At 45.4% G+C, this 13,379-nt stretch overlaps 1 protein-coding gene across 2 annotated transcripts in view; it reads right to left on the bottom strand.

Annotated features, from left to right (window-relative positions):
• The window catches only part of LOC126428038 (aminopeptidase Ey-like), a 417,011-nt gene extending 404,645 nt beyond the window's left edge, over window positions 1-12,366 (bottom strand). For both annotated transcript variants that reach the window (XM_050089916.1, XM_050089915.1), the window contains exon 1: window positions 12,238-12,366. The gene's annotated coding sequence lies outside the window, so the exon portion shown is untranslated. The remainder of the gene's footprint in view (window positions 1-12,237) is intronic.
• Window positions 12,367-13,379: the final 1,013 nt, after the last annotated feature.

Here is a 13,379-nt window from a genome sequence, read left to right as displayed (position 1 = left end):
GGGTCAGTCTAAAAACTTTATGATCTGGCGAGCCACGCAACTGCCCTGATACCGGACACACTCACACGATAGGTCTTCGAAATCGGTGCGACCGTTGCGGCAGCAAGAGCGGTCGTTTACTGTTTATTTGTGCGACTGTAAGATGTGTGACGAAATGAGCGATCCCGTCGAGTAAAATGAAGCGCCAAAGAAACTGGTATAGGCATGCGTATTCAAATACAGATATACAGGGTGAAAAGTATTTAAACCGAGCCGGCCGAAGTGGCCGTGCGGTTAAAGGCGCTGCAGTCTGGAACCGCAAGACCGCTACGGTCGCAGGTTCGAATCCTGCCTCGGGCATGGATGTTTGTGATGTCCTTAGGTTAGTTAGGTTTAACTAGTTCTAAGTTCTAGGGGACTAATGACCTCAGCAGTTGAGTCCCATAGTGCTCAGAGCCATTTGAACCATTTTTTATTTAAACCGACTAACTCTGGAAGGTTGTAGGGGACATCAAAACAAATATTTTTTTCCTAGTGTCATTTTTTCCTATGAGGACTATTTAAACCGGTGGAGGCCGTATTACGCTCTTCGGTTGTTAGAGGCCGTATTACGATCTTCAGTTGTAGGCAACTGCTGTCCACCAGTGTAGCAGTGCATTGTCTCTGTTTACTAATGGAGCGATACACCTGGAGTGAGTACACTGATATGGTTGGTGCGTACTACGTAGCGCACCACAACGGACGAGCTGCACAGCGGGTTTATCAACAACAATATCCTAATCGCCGTATCCCGCATCGTACGGCCTTTGCTGCTGTGTACCAACGTCTGCGTGAGACCGGGTCATTTAGCAGATTACCTGGACAGGGACGACGTCGCACGGTAAGAACGCTGCAATTTGAGGAAGCTGTCTTGCAGTATGTGGAGCGGGATCCTTCAATCAGCACTCGTGCAATTGCACGTAACATGGGGATGAATCAGACGAATGTAAGAGCAGTCTTTCGAGAGCAATTGCTACATCCATTTCACTAACAGCGTGTCCACAACCTGGAACCAGTTGATTAACCACCCACAGCACAGTTTTCACAGTGGTACCTGCGACAGTGTGAAATGCATCCTGCATTTCTATCCTCTCTGTTGTTTACCGATGAAGCAACGTTCGGGCGAGATGGAGTCTTCAACATGCACAATTCGCATGTTTGGAGTGAGGATAACCCACATGTCACAGTTACTAGCGCTCATCAAGTGCGGTTCTTCGTTAATGTGTGGGTCGGTGTTGTTGGGGACTGTTTAATTGGGCCGTATCTGCTACCTAGGCCATTAAACGGCAGGCACTATCACAATTTTCTCGGCAGAGCATTGCCAGAATTGCTATAAGACGTCCCGGTCCCTACAAGACAACGCATGTGGTTCCAACATGACGGGGCGCCGGCACATTTCAGTCGTCGTGTGCGTCGATTCCTGGACCGACGGTTCCCAGAGACGTGGATTGGCAGACGTGGTCCTGTACCGTGGCCTGCTCGATCCCCAGATATGTCCCCTCTGGACTTTTTTGTGTGGGGAGAGATGCGCAACCTTGTTTACGCAACTCCTGTTGCATCAGAAGAGGATCTGGCTGCCCGGATAGTAGCAGCAGCAGGAACAATTCAGGATACTCCTGGGGTTTTTGCCCGTGTCAGATAGCACGTGATCCGACGGTGTAATCCTTGTTTGCGTGTCAATGGAGGCATTATCGAAAATCTACTGTAATTGAAATTGGGTTCCGTTAATGTGTTGTCTCTTGGTCATAAAAAAATGGAAAAGTGTTTGTTGGTTTAATTAATATGCCGCCATATAAATCTTCCTCTACCGGTTTAAACACTCCTCATAGGAAAAAATGACATTACGGAAAAATATTTGTTTTGATGTCCCCTAAAACTTCCCAGAGTTTGTCGGTTTAAATACTTTTCACCCTGAATAAGCGGCAGACAGGCGAAAAAAAATAACTTTTTTTTCTTTTCTTCAGCAGTAATCGCCGTAGCTGTCAATACACTTATTCCACTGCGAGACAAGAACGTCAGCACCTTCATGGAAAAATGTTTGTTGGTGGCTACGTAGTCAGGCCTGCAGCTCGTTGTCCGAAACAGACCGACGGCCACGAGTGGTTCTCTTCAGGGCTCAGAAAATACGAAAACTGCACGGGGAGAGATTGGGATGTGTGGAGGACGTGTAAGGGCTTCCCAGTGAAACTTGTGCAGCCTGGTCAAAACAGGAGGCACGCCAGCTCCGGTCAAGTCGGTGATGAAGTGTCTCTCTGATTGCGAGGGCCCGTCACTCACTGACTTTTGTGACGCGGCGCCACAATCGGCGCACAGCGTTAGGGGGCACTTCGGAAAATCTAAAGCGTGGCCGTGCCATCGACCCCGAACGGTGAGGATGTTCACGGATGTCGTCATTCAGTTGCAGGACAATGTCCGCCCACATGTTGCCGAGGTTGCTCTTTAGAAACTTGTCATTAAGTTCCGGCGGGAGGTTGAGCACTGAACATTGGTATATTCGTATATTCCAATAAAATGAACACCCTTAGCTGCTTACAGGCGTTGACATACGTCAACGGGGACAGATGAAAATGTGTGCCCCGACCGGGACTCGAACCCGGGATCTCCTGCTTACATGGCAGACGCTCTATCCATCTTTTTTTTTTTTAATCTCATTTTGTTCGGTTTTGTTCGTTGCATCTGCTCGGGGCGGACGTCGTAAGACAATCGTTTAAGTTCGTTATTGATCGATTAACTCAGTTTTTTTATTACAGAGGGCTGCTAACCCTCTGACCGAACACGCTGAGCTACCGTGCCGGCTGTCTGAGCCACCGAGGACACAGAGGATAGCGCGACTACAGGGATTTATCTCTGGCACGCCTCCCGCGAAACCCACATTCTCAACATATTGTCCCGCACTACATGTAGTGGCTAAAATGGATAGAGCGTCTGCCATGTAAGCAGGAGATCCCAGGTTCGAGTCCCAGTCGGGGCACGCATTTTCATCTGTCCCCGTTGACGTATGTCAACGCCTGTAAGCAGCTAAGGGTGTTCAATTCAGCTAAGGGTGTTCAATTCATTGTAACTTCTGCATGGTCACCGATGACATGTCCTTTTTTTTTTTCTTGTAGTCCGGGGTGATATGTTACAATACAGCATCACCGGTCTATTGCGGTCTAACTGTGTTGGTGAGGCGGTAAATTTCCACAGGGCGGTGACTGCGTCACTGCAATTCACTTTGGAGGTGTGGCGGTGGGGCTTATAGTCCCGTACCACCCTCTGACGGTGATAGGACTACATGAGTCAGGCAGAAAAATTTTGCCTAACATGGGCAGGTCAAGGTGTCCGAACATCTTAGTATATATATTGGTATATTATATTTCAGCACCTGCGAGTGACACCTCACTAACGGAATTATCGCCACGCTCGAACGGCACTTGAGAACGATGTCGCGATAGTAATCTTTCAAACTGAAGGGGATCCATAAATTTCACGTAAAACACGTACTCGCCCGCACCAAAATAAGCTGTGTGGACCTGAACAGAATTCACACGAACTGCATCGACAAGCCGATCGTCACTTTCTAGATACCCGGCCTGCTCCAGATTAAAGATCACAGTACCTTCACGGTAGTGGTAGCGGAGCGGCCGACGCCGCTGCAAGTAGACGAACACTAAACAGACAGTAAAGCCGTCGGCACACGGGCCGTGCTGTCGAACGTCAACGTTGAGAGTGCCGAGTTCAACGTGCCGCTGAACGCTCAGGAACGATGCGACTTGTGCACACGGTACGTGGGCCCCAACGTGGTATACGCGATCGCAACGCACTCCAGTGGCAGTTGAGGGATGTTTCTGGTTCGTAAACCACACTGTTCACTCAACTGGCGCGCGTAAAATTCCCGCATTAGCTCTATTAAAACGCACATTTCCTCCATCGTCCACCAAAAGGAAAGTACCATGTCCGATCAATAAGGGCACAGGCTTATAAAAGTGCCATTACAAACAATGCGTTACAAAACTGGAATACTTCTCCGCATAAGATAAACATTATTTCATCATTCCCACATTTTTGTAAAACCCCAAGGTCAGTCTTACTTGATCACTGTTCCTTTGTTTAACAGCGCGTCGTCAAAATAAGTATGAAATGCTAATGTCTTTGCAATACATAATGTCGACTATTGAGTTAAAGTTCGTACCTATTTTGCCATTTTAGAGAAGAGAAACCTTAAGCGCTTCTGCTTCTATAGTCTCAGTATCAAATGTTTACTAATTTCAATTTACTTCCCATCTCAGTTCAGTATTTAACACAAATTATATATCAATGTCATTTCAGAGATATTACGTCGGTTCCACACTAACGGAATAACACCTAATTTTTATTTAACATCACTTCTATTAATAATCCTTTTTCTTATGACGTAAATGTTTAATGAATGATCACTATCTAGGAGGAAAGAGGGATTGATCCTAATCATGAGATAATAGCTTTAAATGCGCCCGCAATCGTTAATTAAATAAAAAGTCACGCCCACGTATGATATGCGAACAACTTTCGTTACGTCCGTTTTCACGTATCTGTCAAAACTAATCCTGTCGCCCACAATTCAAATTAACACTGACGTTAACCCCTTCTGTCGGAACATCGAATCGTAACTATTATGTGAAAGTTTATTCTAGACCTCGAATTAATTCCTTTCAGATTCGCGCACGACCGAACAGCAGAACGGAACACAAACGACTTATTTTAACAACCGAACAACGCAATGACGTTACATTACGACAATGTCCGCCCAATGAACATCTCTTTGACTTTATGTTTTCTACTCTGCTTAATTAAATTATTCCTAATTACAATTTATTCAGCTATTTAACGAAAACATCTAACAAAAAATAAAATAAATTTATCGCAACGTAAAAGATCCGTTATATGTGTCAGGACTCGAACCACCGCCCCAACAAAAAAACTCATTATTACACAGTGACACTATTCATTACGCTAAACCAACATCACATCTTCTGTACCTAATCATAGTATCTTACCCCTTGCTAAAAACTTTAATCGTAGATATTTTACTAACTGAAATTTAATTATAACACATTGTATCAAGAACAATGCGTTTTGGGTGGATCTTCAGTGTGTCGCTGCCATCAAATAGCCTACTCTCATAATACGCTCGTTACAATAATTCTTTTGCCACGAATTTGATGTTTCTCATTATTTTGTTGGAACAAATCACACAACTAACAACGGATTTTCGAGAGATTCTCAATTTACTGGTACTCAGAAACGGCATATATACGTATAGGCTTGAAATGAATGCCAATATGGCGCCTCACAACTCTGTACTGAAGGGAGACGGCGTGCGTGTGACGTAGGTGGCGTTGTGCCATTTCATTGGTCAACGCTCAGACGCACGCTCAGAATATCTGACATGCCAGATATTGCTCTGCACCTTCGGAAAGACCCCCGAGCGTGCAATTCCACGCTGTGTCGTCAGAAACTCGGCGCGCTCAACGCTCAACGTTCGGATGCACGGTCCGTGTGGCGACGGCTTAAGGCGGAGCGGAGGAGCTACGACTCACTCGGCAGACAGAACAACACTGCGGCTGCGGCAAGTGAAGTAAACGAGAACCTTCCCGCTCTGCGTTCGAAGCGGACCTGCCACTAGACCACGAGCTCCGGACGGTCATTTTGACGCAATACAGTTTTGGCTGTCAAGAATATTTCACGAGTTTCATAAAATTGCTCCTCCGTAATTGAAAGTACAAAGAACGGTTGCACTGACAATAAGAGCCTTATTGTGAAGTCCTAATTTATTGAGATTATGCTGTTATTACTGGCTGTTGATGAGTTTGTAGTGCTATCTGGATTAACGTTGTTTACCTTACCAGGATAATGGAATGTAGTCGAATTAAGTCGGGTGATGCTGAGGGAATTAGATTAGGAAATGAGACACTTGAAGTAGTAAAGGAGTTTTGCTATTTGGGGAGCAAAATAACTGATGATGGTCGAAGTAGACAGGATATAAAATGTAGACTGGCAATGGCAAGAAAAGCGTTTCTGAAGAAAGGAAATTTGTTAACATCGAGTATAGATTTAAGTGTCAGGAAGTCGTTTCTGAAAGTATTGTATGGAAGTGAAACGTGGACGATAAATGGTTTGGACAAGAAGAGAATAGAAGCTTTCGAAATGTGGTGCTACAGAAGAATGCTGAAGATTAGATGGGTAGATCACATAACTAATGAGGAGGTATTGAATAGAATTGGGGAGAAGAGGAGTTTGTGGCACAACTTGACTAGAAGAAGGGACGGGTTAGTAGGACATGTTCTGGCATTATGTGCTGGCATTATCACAATTGGTTATTTCTGTACGATGTTGACCTCTATCCCGATTAGTCATTTATTTCCAGCGCTGAACCCCACAGTGCAATGCGAATTATTAACACCTGCGTTCACACGGTTGTGTCATTTGTACTAACAATACAGGGTGAGCCTAAAGACTTTCCCCACTTACAGAAATTTATTACTAAGGAACTAAGCACAATACAGCAATGCGGATGGCTGCGAATTGTAGCTTATGTCGTACAGTTTTCTAGGCGTGCACTTGTACATGTGCTCAGCCTGTTGCCCTAGGCGAGACTCAGTTTGTCTCCACATGTCTGCCAACACATCCTCCGTCAGCGTCTGTGCGGCAGCTCGTATCTGTGCCGCAAGACTCTGCACGTCTAGGAGCTGGTCGGATGAACATTTTGTGTTCAACAGATCGCCGACGTAAAAAGTCGAGAGCGGTAATGTCTAGTGAACTGGACCGATACAGCTGTCCAAGAACTGCCGAGCAAATAACCCCCAATTTGGCCGCGCACCATCTTGTCCAGACACTACCCGCGGTTGAATATGTGTAACTGATAAAATCTTTGGAAACATTATCAGCGATCTTATATTAATATAATAGTTAAAAAACAGTCATGATCGCAAATTTCTTTTAATCGGAGTGACCGGTTTCAACCCTAAAGGATCATCTTCAGACTCCGGAACTGACTGCTCAGTTCAGCGTCGTGGATCGGCGCAGCTTGCTCCACGGAAGTCCCCACCTGCCATTCTGGAGTCTGAAGATGATCCTTAAGCACTGAAACCGGTCTCTCCGATTAAAATAAATTTGCGATCAAGACTGTCTTTTAATTTTCACGTGTAACTGACCTGCAATGTAAAGTTCCAAACAAGTCCGTAATGGTAGGCACTGTCTAGATGAACCCTCCGATAACTGCGTTGTGCATTAAACTGCGCCACGCATTTGCTTTCGGGCTGTGCTCTACCAGGATATGTCGCATCTGGACATTATGCCGGTTTACTTTGACAGAGAAGCGAAAAGTCGCTTCAATCGAAAAACAACCTTTGCCACCGTTTTAAGAAACACATCGAAAGTACGCGTAGGCGTCCTTCCGCAAAAATCTTCAGGAGCTAAGTTACTGTTTGCAGCAAATCCCATAGGCTGTATCTACTGTGGTGTCACCGCCAGACACCACACTTGCTAGGTGGTAGCCTTTAAATCGGCCGCGGTCCGTTAGTATACGTCGGACCCGCGTGTCGCCACTGTCAGTGATTGCAGACCGAGCGCCACCACACGGCAGGTCTAAAGAGTCGTCCTAGCAGTCGCCCAGTTGTACAGCCGACTTTGCTAGCGATGCTACACTGACAATTACACTCTCATTTGCCGAGACGATAGTTAGCATAGCCTTCAGCTACGTCATTTGCTACGACCTAGCAAGGCGCCATTACCAGTTTATATTGAAATTATAAAACATGTACCGTCAAGAGCGATGTTCTCCAATTATGAATTAAAGTTAAGTATTACATCAACTACGTACTTTATTTGCTACTATTAATTCCCTTAACTGTTCCAGACCTCGCGCCAGCCTGCGTGAGCTTAAGCGTGTGCCTTTCGGCTTCACCTCGTAGTGACTTGGCTGTCTTGCCAAGTCACAACATCTACAATATATTAATTCCTTAGATATAAAATTTTATAATCGGGGCAAGTCGTTATGCTCATGAGATGTATCGACAATTCAGTCTCAGAGTAACAACTGAACATGTCATTGTAAGTACAGAGGGGTCCAAAAAATGTATCCACTGTTTAAAAGTCCATAACGGGCAAACTAATTGACGGAGTTGTCTCATCTTTGGTAGTGTAATAGTTTGTAGTTCCGGCAATAGCCACACAACCGTTGTATTGCGTTGTTTTGTTTTGTCAGGTGACAGTCGCAAGATAGTGTTTTGTTCTTAGTTGCACCTAGTTACTCGAGTAAACATGGCTGGCGCAAGGCTTACATTCGATGAAAGGAAGTCAGTTGTGAAGTGATATTTTAAGTACGAAAACATTAATGAGGTTCAACGGTAATGGCGAAACGAGTGCCAAACAGAGCCACCGACATGTTTAACGATTCGTCGCATTCCGGACAAATTTCCGGGCTCGATTGGGCCATTCTTCTTTGACGGCACAGTTACCGGTGAGGTGTACCTTCAGAAGCTACAGACATCCATTGTACCTGCCATCCGAGACTTGTATGGAGACGGAAGAGCTTACTTTCAACAAGATGGTGCCCCAGCCCACTATCAAAATCGTGTTAGGGCGTATCTCGACGAAAATCTACCAGCAAGATGGATAGGTTGTAGAGGTGCTGTGGAGTATCCACCACGTTCCCCAGACCTAACTCCTCTGGACTTTTGTGTGGAAGACTAAAGGACGTCGATTATTGACGAAAGCCACGCACATTGGATGAACTTGGAGAATCCATCGTACACTCATGTGCAAATATCCAACTGAACACGTTGTGGTTAGTAGTTCGTGCTGCATTTAGGCGGCATCGTTTGTGTCTGGATGTTAAATGGTGACCATTTCGAACACCTACAGTGATATCTTTAAGTTGGACTTTAAGCTACACTTTCACCAAAAATGAGACAACTCTGTCAATTAGTTTGCAAGTTATGGACTTTCAAACAGTAGATACATTTTTTTGGACCCCTCTGTATATCAAATAACAATGCAATCAGTCGAATGGCTAGGCTGATGACGGCCAAATAAATGCAGTCACTGGGCCGAGAAATCTGCTCACTGATTCGGTGACTCACCGTCGGCCAACCCAAACGGATAAGGATAGAAACTTGGAACTAGGAAAGAGTGCTGGTCTTATACTGTAGGCATCGTTTGAGAAGGTATTTTTCAATACTATCCCCAAGTGGATGATATAGGGGACGAAACGTGTGCTGGAAATATGTCGGTATTAAGGCAATTTTGAAGCTAGAACTACGGAAACTGGTATTTGGTTTGTCGGTTAGAAATAAAAAATTCGTGCTTCAGCATTCCTGAAAATTCATCCCCCTAAGAAAGTGAAATGGTGGATGAAAGACTTTTTTGCAATTAAAAGTTTATTAAAGAACAACTAAAGTATTTTGCTATTTGACTTACTTGCGAAAATTGCTATTTGACTTGTCGGTTGAGAATTTAAAAAATCTGCATTTAGTGTTTTTGGAAATTCAACCCCGAAGCAGGTGAAATAGGGAATGAAACATTTTACGAAAATATTTCCATTAATAAATCAGAATAGCTTTTTTGTCAGAATCACATTCGGAAAGAACCACGCTTATATGGCCACAATAAGCGAGGAAGGTGTCGGAGGTGTTGCAATTTGTGAAGTAAATCAAAGAAGGCTATTTAACAGTCACCACGACAAATTGGCATTATCAGAAGTACATAGAAAAAATGGATCTCTAATAAATTAATTTTGAGTAAGCCTATTAAATGTTAGTAATATTATTTTTGTAGCAATTACCAGGCACACTGATCATTACTGATGACTAAGAAGGGCAGGCAGTCCACGAGCGCCGAGGAAACCGCGGGCCGAGTTTGTCGCGCCTCTCGTGCAGCCGACGTACCTGCTGTGCGAAGGTACCGCAGGGTCGTAAGTAATGACTGCGGCCAAGCGGTGGACGAAACGTCGGTACCAATCCCCCTCCATATTACTTTTTCATCCTATATTATTTTCATCACTGATCACATTACTTAATTTATATGACGTTTGAGAGATAACAGAATGAAAAAAAACGAATTTTCTGCAGTTGTAGCGAATTAATTACGTTATTTAACTATTTACTATTCGTAATTACGTTTTCGAGTACGAGGGACAGGCTTGGAAAGCCCAAGTCAAACCTCAAAGAACAGTGATGACGTTATTCACAACCATTAATACAGTAAATCACGATCTGTTAGGCCACAGGAATAATTTACAATTAATGAATGGTGGGCTCCATGTGGTTCCCAAGTTGTACAGCGACCGTAAACCATACAATTACCAAATAAGTAGCAACCAGTCGCAAAATCTATGGTGTGTTCCTATGTTTGTTCCTTTTTTACTAATTTGTACAATCGCTTTATGGCGTATTCAGGGTGTTACAAAAAGGTACGGCCAAACTTTCAGGAAACATTCCTCACACTCAAAGAAAGAAAATATGTTATGTGGACATGTGTCCGGAAACGCTTACTTTCCATATTAGACCTCATTTTATTACTTCTCTTCAAATCACATTAATCATGGAATGGAAACACACAGCAGCAGAACGTACCAGCGTGACTTCAAACACTTTGTTACAGGAAATGTTCAAAATGTCCTCCGTTAGCGAGGATACGTGCATCCACCCTCCGTCGCACGGAATCCCTGATGCGCTGATGCAGCTCTGGAGAATGGCGTATTGTATCACAGCCGTCCACAATACGAGCGCGAAGAGTCTCTACATTTGGTACCGGAGTTGCGTAGACAAGAGCTTTCAAATGCCCCCATAAATGAAAGTCAAGAGGGTTGAGGTCAGGAGAGCGTGGAGGCCACGGAATTGGTCCGCCTCCACCAATCCATCGGTCACCGAATCTGTTGTTGAGAAGCGTACGAACACTTCGACTGAAATGTGCAGGAGCTCCATCGTGCACGAACCACATGTTGTGTCGTACTTGTAGAGGCACATGTTCTAGCAGCACAGGTAGAGTATCCCGTATGAAATCATGATAACGTGCTCCATTGAGCGTAGGTGCAAGAACATGGGACCCAATCGAGACATCACCAACAATGCCTGCCCAAACGTTCACAGAAAATCTTTGTTGATGGCGTGATGCACAATTGCGTGCGGATTCTCGTCAGCCCACACATGTTGATTGTGAAAATTTACAATTTGATGATGTTGGAATGAAGCCTCATCCGTAAAGAGAATATTTGCACTGAAATGAGGATTGACACATTGCCGGATGAACCATTCGCAGAAGTGTACCCGTGGAGGCCAATCAGCTGCTGATAGTGCCTGCACACGCTGTATATGGTACGGAAGCAACTGGTTCTCCCGTACCACTCTCCATACAGTGACGTGGTCAACGTTACCTTGTACAGCAGCAACTTCTCTGACGCTGACATTAGGGCTATCTTCAACTGCACGAAGAATTTCCTCGTCCATTGCACGTGTCCTCGTCGTTCTAGGTCTTCCCCAGTCACGAGTCATAGGCTGGAATGGTCCGTGCTCCCTAAGACGCCGATCAATTGCTTCGAACGTCTTCCTGTCGGGTCACCTTCGTTCTGGGAATCTGTCTCGATACAAACGTACCGCGCCACGGCTATTGCCCCGTGCTAATCAGTACATCAAATGGGCACCTGCCAACTCCGCATTTGTAAACATTGCACTGACTCCAAAACCACGTTCGTGATGAACACTAACCTGTTGATGCTACGTACTGATGTGCTCGATGCTAGTACTGTAGAGCAATGAGTCGCATGTCAACACAAGCACCGAAGTCAACATTACCTTCCTTCAATTGGGCCAACTGGCGGTGAATCGAGGACGTAGAGTACATACTGACGAAACTAAAATGAGCTCTAACATGGAAATTAAGCGTTTCCGGACACATGTCCATATAACATCTTTTCTTTATTTGTGTGCGAGGAATGTTTCCTGAAAGTTTGGCCGTACCTTTTTGTAACACCCTGTATACGGTTGCATAAACACAACTGTGTTTAAAGCTGTAATTTTTACGGTGTGTTTGCACGTCAGTACTCTACATACAGATTCGATCAAATGGAAACAAAAACCAAAACTGTGCAGACTGTACAGTGTACGTGGCCGAAGTAAGGGGGCTGAGTTAGTAAATGCATGAAATCGACTAAGCTAGGAGCGACGCGCTGACAGACGACGTGTAAACGGCACAGCTGCCTACCTGAGGCTGGTGTGACGTCAGCGGGGACTCGGTGAGTCGGTAAGACCAGCTGGTTAAAAGCCGGCAGGCAGCTCGCAACAAGCACCCGTAGCCACAGACCGCGGCACAGTGTCCGCGGGCTGAGCCCGGCGCGCTCGCCTCTGCACAACGACATCCCTCCTCCCCTCCCCCCACCTGCTCTACGCCCCCCCCCCCCCCCCCCACACACACACACAATTCCCCCTCGCCCAACTGACGGGCTGCAACCTCTCTCCGGCAGCGATACACTCTCGGTGTCCTGCCGTGCTGTTGTGACGTCATACTGCCACTGTAGCCAGCGAGCAACGCGTCCTACGGCCTCACATGCAAATTAAGATCTGAAATGAAGTGTCTATTCTCGCTTTACACTCGCCAGCGGGCCTTATGACGTCACTCCTCCAGTATCGCCATCTCCGTGACGCACGGACGCGCGATGAACCATTCTGCGCCGCTGCTAGCGTTACTGACAAGGGATCCTCCCCATCGCACCCCCCTCAGATGTAGTTACAAGTTGGCACAGTGGATAGGCCTTGAAAAACTGAACACAGATCAATCGAGAAAACAGGAACAAGTTGTGTGGAACTATGAAAAAATAAGCAAAATATACAAACTGAGTAGTACATGCGCAAGATAGGCAACATCAAGGACAGTCTGAGCTCAGGAGCGCCGTGGTGCCGTGGTTAGCGTGAGCAGCTGCGGAGCGAGAGGTCCTTGGTTCAAGTCTTCCCTCGAGTGAAAAGTTTACATTCTTTATTTTCGCAAAGTTATGATCTGTCCGCTCGTTCATTGACGTCTCTGTTCACTGTAATAAGTTTAGTGTCTGTGTTTTGCGACCGCACGGCAAAACCGTGCGATTAGTGGACGAAAGGACGTGCCTCTCCAATGGGAACCGAAAACATTTGATCACAAGGTCATAGGTCAACCGATTCCCCCACAGCAAAACACGTCTGATATATTCTAAACGACACTGGTGACGGCATGTGCGTCACATGACAGGAATATGTTGTCGACCCACCACCTAACTTGTACGCTTGGCGAATGGATAAAAAGATTCTTCTACCTTGCCCGATTTAGGTTTTCTTGTGGATGTAATAATCATTCCAAAAAAAGTGATGAAAACATAA

Source organism: Schistocerca serialis, chromosome 12, assembly GCF_023864345.2.
Source record: "Schistocerca serialis cubense isolate TAMUIC-IGC-003099 chromosome 12, iqSchSeri2.2, whole genome shotgun sequence".
Classification (NCBI taxonomy): domain Eukaryota; kingdom Metazoa; phylum Arthropoda; class Insecta; order Orthoptera; family Acrididae; genus Schistocerca; species Schistocerca serialis.
Note: the sequence above shows the minus strand (reverse complement) of the source record. Positions and strands in the feature narration are given on the sequence as shown.